This window comes from Mus musculus, chromosome X (assembly GCF_000001635.26).
Source record: "Mus musculus strain C57BL/6J chromosome X, GRCm38.p6 C57BL/6J".
Lineage (NCBI taxonomy): Eukaryota > Metazoa > Chordata > Mammalia > Rodentia > Muridae > Mus > Mus musculus.
This window is the reverse complement of record NC_000086.7, coordinates 57,107,335-57,115,160: the sequence shown is the minus strand read 5'-3', so window position 1 is coordinate 57,115,160 and position 7,826 is coordinate 57,107,335.

The window sequence follows — 7,826 nt, the reverse complement described above, 5'->3', positions numbered from 1 at the left end:
TGATTTGTGAGTTGACTTTTATCATTTTTATCATAGGTGAATAGGGCTATGAATTTCCCTCTAGCCATGGCTTTAACTGTATCCAATAAATTCTATTGTATAATCTTTTCATTGGAATTATTTTTTTCAGGAAATCTGTAATTTCTGATTGTTTCCGTAACTGACAAAGATTTGTTTAGTAGAAATGTGTTGTTTTTTTTTTTTTTTTTTTAAGATTTACAGGTAAAAGGGCTCATTTTGCAGGGATTTGATGTTTATTTTAAAATTCTGGTTTAATTCCATTTAGAACATTTAAATTTTCAGGTATATTTAGTTTGGTTTTGAATTCTACACACATTCTTGGAACTCTAAAACATCCTTTTCAGAAAAGAAGATACTCTCAAACTATCAAACCCCAGCTCAAATGCAGATTTTTTTTCTATTGTCATTTCAACAACTCTAGATGTTACTGTGGTTAAGCCAGTTCTGGGGGATATGTTACCATTGTGGCTAGCTAGATTTAGGGATGCAAAATTTCTGCCATGTCACTGGGAAAGTTTGAAATCATGCCTTTTCTGTAATTAGCAAGCTGGAAGTAAATTAGCAGAACAAGAAAATCAAATGCTACATTGTTCCAGATGTTATTCCATCATGTTTAATTTTCTAATTTCACACATATTCAAAGTACTTCAAATTAAACATGTGGTCACAGCCTTGAAAAGATGAAACAACTATTGCCAGAAGTCTAGGTTTTTGTACCACATAGTGATGTGTCCAAATATCACCAGCATGTCAGTGAGTGTTAGAAGCTAACTGTTCTTTAAAATTATAAGTATAGGTTTAGATCGTGTGGGTTGTCTCATACCTATGTAGATACAAGGAAGTGGTCCTCCTTTCATTTCCTGTTTTTATTGTGAACTCTCATGTTAGATTCTTCACTCTGTCATGGGGACAGCAAGTTCAGGACTACAGTAAGATCCTGGCTTCACTGAGTCATGTACACACATGTGGCGTACACACATACACATGCAGGCAAAGTCTCCATACACATGACACAAACAATTAAATATGTTTTACAGTACAACAGTAAAATCTGCCTTCTTGATCACATTGAGAATCAGAGCTCAGTAATGTTAAGTATGTTCCCAATGTTATGCATTCAGTATCTGAAACTCCCGGCCTATTGAACAGTTGTTCATCTTCTCCATCTTCCTATAGGTTGTATCATGGGATCACCAATAGGCATTTCTCTAGGGTCAGTGTTTTCACAGAACCTCTAATGGCCACTTATAGTACCCATTTCCTTCCCATTATTCTCAAGAATCTAAGAGGAACTCTGAAATAAATATCTTATTTTTATTAGTTAATGCTCAGAGCTACTCTGCTCACATTTACAACCACAATTGCTCACAAAGGCCCAAAACTGAAAATGTGAGACAATTAACTGCATGATTCTGTCACTGGCAAAAATGAAAATGTAAACATTTGAAAATGACAAGGAGGTACCAAGAGAATGTCAAGACTTCAGAGAACCTGAAACACATAGAATAGCATGAGATAGGTTGTGAATGGTCCCGTCTGGAGTAGTATAGCAGTGTGCACACCAATAGCTCTCTCTCTCACACACACACACCACACACACACACACACACACACACACATACACACTGTAAGACCATGAATAAGAAGGTAGTAAATAGTTGAACTAATTTTGATAACCTGTCTTTGTCAATCAATGGTACACTTTAGATAGCTTTCCATAGCTGTATAAAAATCTACCTGATCGGTTTTAAATGCTCCATAGTTTTCAATTGTATATAAATGTTCATTATTTACTTTGCCCAGTTGTTTTTTTTACAAGAGATTTTGGTCACTTCTGAAATTTTGCTATGACAAGCACTGCTATGATAAACAATTGTAACTACTTAAATTATACATATAGATTTTTACCATGAGTTTAATATGCACAAGAACATTACATGTATGTATTACTTAATATTCATTTTTATGAATAACTATAGACCTATAGCATCACTTTAGTGACTATTATTTATTTATTACATTGAAAGAACTAATTTGTTTAACTAATACCCAACTGTTGACCATTTGTGTTGTGCTTCATTTTTTTCTTTATAATAAATAATGAAGTTGAACACCTGTCAACTTAAATATTTGCACAGGTCAAATTTATTTTTGTCTGTATTATTAAGAACAACACTTCTTTTAAAGAAAGTAACGAACTGCCAATTTTGCTGAACAAACATTTTCAGATGTGATAAGCTGGAGAGATACATTTATACCACATAGGTAGATGTTTTCCAAATTGTGTGTCTGGAGTGTTAAGCAGACTAGTAGCCCCAACTGTATTGGTATCCAAAGGGTTCAAACCTGTTAATCTTACATTGTAACAGACAAATCAGCTAGAGAACACATGGACTTATCAGATGACCTTAATAAGGGGGGCTATCTGCAGTCGGAGGTAATCATAAGAGTCCTTAAAATTGGAGAGAAAGGCAAAAGAGAGCCAGAAGAGATAAGACAAAGGAAGAATAGCCAGCTGTAATGATGCTGACTTTGAAGATGGAAGCAAGTGTCTGTGAGACAGGGAACCTACAAAGCTGTTAGAGCAGTGGTTCTCAACCTGTGGGTTGTGACCCACATATTAGATATCCTTCATAGCAGATATTTACATTACAATTTATAACAGTAGCAAAAGTATGAAGTAGAAAAAAAAATTATGGGTGGGGGTTGCCAGAGCATGAGGAACTGTATTTAAGAAAGTTGAGAACCACTAGTATAGAAAGTGGAAAGGGCAAGGAGAAATCAGATTCTTCCTGGGAGCCTCCAAAGAAACCAGGCCTCCATGCTCCCTGATCATAGCTCAATGAGGAGGATGTCTTCACTCCAGAGTTCTATGATAACACAGTTGAGTTGTTTAAAGCCATTAAGTTAGTGTTAAGCTGTTACTGTGGCAATAGGAAACTGATACCACTGGAGGAAGGCATTGGGTGAGGGTGGTTCTTACCCCTACAGCCTCCAATTCAGTAGTCTACAGAGTCTAGCTAAGGAGTATGTATATTCAGCAAGTCCCCTGGTGAAACTGCTGCCTCCAGTGGGGACCTTGATGTGGATAACATGAGTCTGTGGAAGAACTGTCTCACGTTTTGTACACAGTCACTTCCTAGCTCGAAAGGTAGTCTAAGATGGTTGTTGAAGTTGGCTGGGAGCTGAGTTGGGGTACCACTTTGACATCAAACTTAACTCTACATCTTGAGTGATATTGTTCTGCTTCAGCAATAATACTCTAACTATGTTTCCAGCTTGAGTTGCAACTCCTTATCAACTCAAACGCAATGAGCATCTCTTCAGTGAGTCTTGGGATTTCTGTCTGTGGGATCTCCTCAAGTATTTGTGTTAGTTGGAGGCTCCACAATGCAGGAGTGTGAGAAGCTTATGAGGGTTCAGCAAATCACACCCGTGGAAAAAAGCAGCTGAAGAGGCAGGATTGACCAGGGACTTTGACCATGATACACAACTGACAAAGTCTAGACCATTTCAATAGGAATTTTGGAGCAAATGCTTGGTGGAGAAGCCCCAGTTGTGTAGGAGCAGTAGTCCTACAGTTCTTGGCTAGGGCATGCCCTCAAACAGCAAGGGTGTAGAGGGTCCTAAGGTTCTAATAGATGGGTGACCGAAATGACTACAATCTCTGAAACTCAGTGGAAATTTTTGTTTTTTAAAATTTTTTTTGTTTTGTTTCTTAAGATGGCATCTCAGAACTCAAACTGGCCTGGAATAAATTAGCCATGTAGCCCGGAACAGCAACAAACTCAGGGTGATCCTCCTGTGTCAGCCTCCAGAATCACTGACCCCTTCCTTTTTGAGACAGGGTCTCACTGTATAGCCCTGAGGAGCCTGGAATTCAGTATGGAGAGCAGGCTAGACTCAGAGATCCGACTGCCTCTGCCTTCTGAGTGTTGCAAATATAGGCCTGAGGGCACCACTACACCCAGCCCAGAAAATCCTTTCTTGAAGGTTGATTCTGGCTGCATCTCTCTCTTTCGGTCACCTTTCTCTTCTCTGCTCTTCTGCCATCCAGACCTTACCACTTCCTTTTTTTAAAAAAATTATTTATTTCCCCTTTTCTTTTCTGAAAGGGTGCTCACCCACACCAGGCACTATCGTCTCGCCAGCAAGAACACACACGGACAACCGGATCCTTCTGCAACAATGCTTTATTACGCTAGCTTCAGCATGAAGAGGAAGACCCAGAGCCCAGAAATGGTGCTGCTTATATAGGCCTAGGAGTGACGTGTCCATACCTGATTGGTTATGCTACCAGTACCTCATTAATATGCGTCGGGCCAGGCAGTGACTCGGCAAAAAACTCTTATGCACATGAGCACATTGGTTGTTTACCCATATTCATGGGCGTCGGCTTAAAGAAACCAGCACCATCTTGTAATGGCATTTGCGGCTTCCCACACCCTCCCTTCCCCGGGGTCTCAAGTTTCTACAGGATTAAATGCATCTTCTGCCACTATGGCCAGACCAGGCAGTTCTCTGCTATATATGTGCCAGGAACCTTGGGAGTTGTGTGTGCTACCCGATCGGTGACTCCATCTCTGGGATCTCCCTAGGGGTCTGGGTTAGTTGAGACTCCTGGTCTTTCTAGAGGGTCACCCTCCCTTTCAGCTTCTTCAATTCTTCCTCTAATTCAACCATAGGGGTCCCTGACTTCAGTCCAATGGTTGTGTATAAGTTACTGCAGTAAATCTCAGTCAGCTGCTGGTTAGGCCTCTCAGAGCTCAGTAGTGCTAGGCTCCTGTCTGAAAGCACACCATAGCATCAGTAATAGTATCAGGCCTTGGTGTCTACCATGAGATGGATTCCAAGTTGGGCTGGACATTGAACTGCCTTTCCTTCAGTCTCTTCTCCAGGAAACAATTGTTGATACACCTTGTAACTGCCACATTTATTTAAACAAACAGACTTTTGTAGCTGGAAATGACCTTAGAGATCACCTTATTTTACACATGGGGAAACTAAGACTACTGAGGTTGGGGCGAGAGTGAATGATTCAAGATGGCACAGCTGGCTAGAAAGAGGTGAGCAGAGCTCAGGTGACCTAACCCTTAGGGAAAGCACGCAGTAACATTATGAAAGCCTTACAGTTTTATTTTCTTTTGGAGAAAGTTGGAGTTTATTAAGAATAAGTATTAAATTTGGGACTTGCAGACAAGAGGATCGGACATTCAAGGTCATACTGTTTGAAGCAGTTTCATTCTGCTTGGGCTACAAGCGACCTTGTCTCAAAAGCTGAAAAGACTGGGTTTTGTTTGTTTGTTTTGTCTTTTTTGTTGTTGTTGTTATTTGTTTGTTTGTTTCTCTGTTTGGTATTTTACAGCCTCCTGAGTGCCAGATTAAGAATATGTGTCACCACACCTGGCAAGATTAACTATTAATATGAATTTCAGCATAGAAAGAAGAGACAGAGGAAGAGAGAGAGGGAAGGATAGAGGATTGGGGAAGGGAAGTAGATAGCCACAAAGAGGATGACTTAAGATAGAATCAGATATACAAACTCAAAAATGGGGTTTGATTTCTTCAGGGAATCACCCGGGTCTCCAAATTTGGCATATTAATGGAACCAAGCAATGGTAGCATATGACTTTAATATCAGCATACAGAAGGCAGAGGCAGGAGAATCTCTCTGAGTTCAAGGCCAGCCTGGACTACAGAGAGAATTCCAGGATAGTCAGATACTAAAGAGACAAAATAAACAACAGAAAGAAAGAAAGAAAGAAAGAAAGAAAGAAAGAAAGAAAGAAAGAAAGAAAGAAAGAAAGAAAGAAAGAAAGAAAGAAAGAGAGAGAGAGAAAGAAAGAGAGAGAGAAAGACAGAGAGAGAAAGGAGAGAAAGAAAGAAGAAAAAGGAAGGAAGGAAGGAAGGAAGGAAGGAAGGAAGGAAGGAAGGAAGGAAGGAAGGAAGGAAGGAAGGAAGGAAGGGTCAATGAAGCATCACACGCAAACTGATTAAAGCAACTTACTTTTGAGAAAATTCTTATTTGTTTTCATTTCATTTATCATCTTACAAACATTGCATCCTGATAGCAGTTTCCGCTCCTACCACTTCTCCCAGCTCCCCACCTCCCCTCTCTCCCAGATCCACTCCTCCTCCACTTCCCTTCAGCAAAGAGCAGACCTCCCAGGAATATAAAACATGGCATAACAAGTTATAATAAGACTAGACACAAATTCTCATATCAAAGCTGGCTGGAGGAGGCAACCCAGTAGGAGGAAAACGGTCCCAAGTGCAGGCAAAAGCATCAGAGATACCTTACACTTTTACACTGGGAGTCCACCAAGCTATGCAACCATAACATAAGAAGAGAGAACCTAGGTCAGACCCATACAGGCTCCCTGACTGTTGCTTCAGTCTCTGTGAGCTCCTATGAGCCCTGGTTAGTTGATTCTGTGGGCCGTGTTCTTATGGTGTCCTTGACCCCTCTGGTTCCTACAATCCTTCCTCCTCCTCTTCTGCAAGATTTCCTGAGTTCTGCCTAGTGTTTAGCTATGGGTCTCTTCATCACTTTCATCAGTTGCTGGATGACACACCTCTGATGACCATTGGGCTAGGCACAGATCTATGAGTACAGCACAATACCATTAGGAATCACTTCATCGATTTTTTTTTTTTTTTTACATTTGGTTCTATCCTAAATCTCTGGGCTATTCAATAGTCTCTAGTTCCAGCCCAGCCAGGCAGTGTCAAGTGGGTGCTTCCTCCTGTGGTGTGCACTCCAAGTTGGACCAGTCATTGGCTTGGCCACTCCCACAAGTTCTGTGCCACCTTTACCCCAGCACATCTTGCAGACAGGACAAATTGTAGGTCAAAGGTTTTATGGCTGGGTTGATGTCCCAGTCCCACTACTGGAAGCCTTGCCTGGTTACAGAAGATGGCTGGTTCAGGCTCATTAGTTGGTATCTTCTATATGATTACCTTCACAGATTCTTAAGATTTCATGTATACACGTATGAAGAAATAATGCTATGAAAAGGGAATATCTCTGTCTGTTTCTAGAATCACCATCAATCTTTACACAAAACTACAGTGAAATGCAATTTCAATATATTACCATTAAAGTTGGATAAAAGGTTGGATAAAATTCTTGCCATCCAAGCATAAAGATCTGAAGGCTCAGATCCCCAGTACTCCTGTAAAAGCTGGGAATGATAGCACAGATTACTGGGAGGGGTCAGGCAGAGACGCAAAACAGACTATACAATGATCTCCAATCAATAACCTTAACCTGGGGACATTTTGCCAGGAAAAGATCTTTAATTATGGTTTATATGGGAGAGAAAACCATTGTAATAAGTTTGTGGAGGTCACTTCCAGAGTTATTCATGATACCGTGTTTTAAACTGAAAAACTGTTTTAAGCATGAACTTCAGCTGCACCTGAAAACAACATCCCTACTTGGAACTTTTCTTTTTCAATTTACTTTTTATTTTATGTGAATAGGTGTTTTGCTTGTATGTCTAACTCTGCACCACGCATGCATATGCAGTGCCCATGGAAGCCATGAGGTATCGGCTCCCATCCCCGGTACTGATGGGAAACCTTTGAAAGATCAGTGTTCTTAATTGCTGAGCTATTTCCCCAGCCCCATACTTGGAACTTATTTATTTTCTTGACAGGTTTCATACATGTATATAATGAATTTTATTTCTGACCCCTCTTCCATTGCCCTCACTCTTCTGCTGAAATCCTTACTTCCCAAGCAGTCCATCCTACTTTCATGTCCTTTGGGGGGGGGAGGGTCAGGCTCATGAAACCTTCTA